We start from the raw sequence: 313 nt of genomic DNA, 5'->3' as shown, positions 1-313 counted from the left end.
TCACCCTCAGCCATCCCTCACCCTCAGCCATCCCTCACCCTCAGCCATCCCTCCTACCCTCAGCCATCTCTCACCCTCAGCCATCTCTCTCACCCTCAGTCATCTCTCTCACCCTCAGCCATCTCTCCTATGCCTTAGCCATCTCTCACCCTCAGCCATCTCTCTCTGTCAGCTATCTCTCTCCCTCAGCCATCAGCTATCTCCCTCACCCTCAGCTATCTCTCTCACCCCGTCTTTCATTATTGATGCTAATGTTGTGACATAAAGTAAAAGTTTGTCTCCATAATTTTATTTGAATATTACCCAAATCAGA

The sequence above is a fragment of the Mastomys coucha genome, unplaced genomic scaffold (genome assembly GCF_008632895.1).
Source record: "Mastomys coucha isolate ucsf_1 unplaced genomic scaffold, UCSF_Mcou_1 pScaffold22, whole genome shotgun sequence".
NCBI lineage: Eukaryota > Metazoa > Chordata > Mammalia > Rodentia > Muridae > Mastomys > Mastomys coucha.
Note: the sequence above shows the minus strand (reverse complement) of the source record.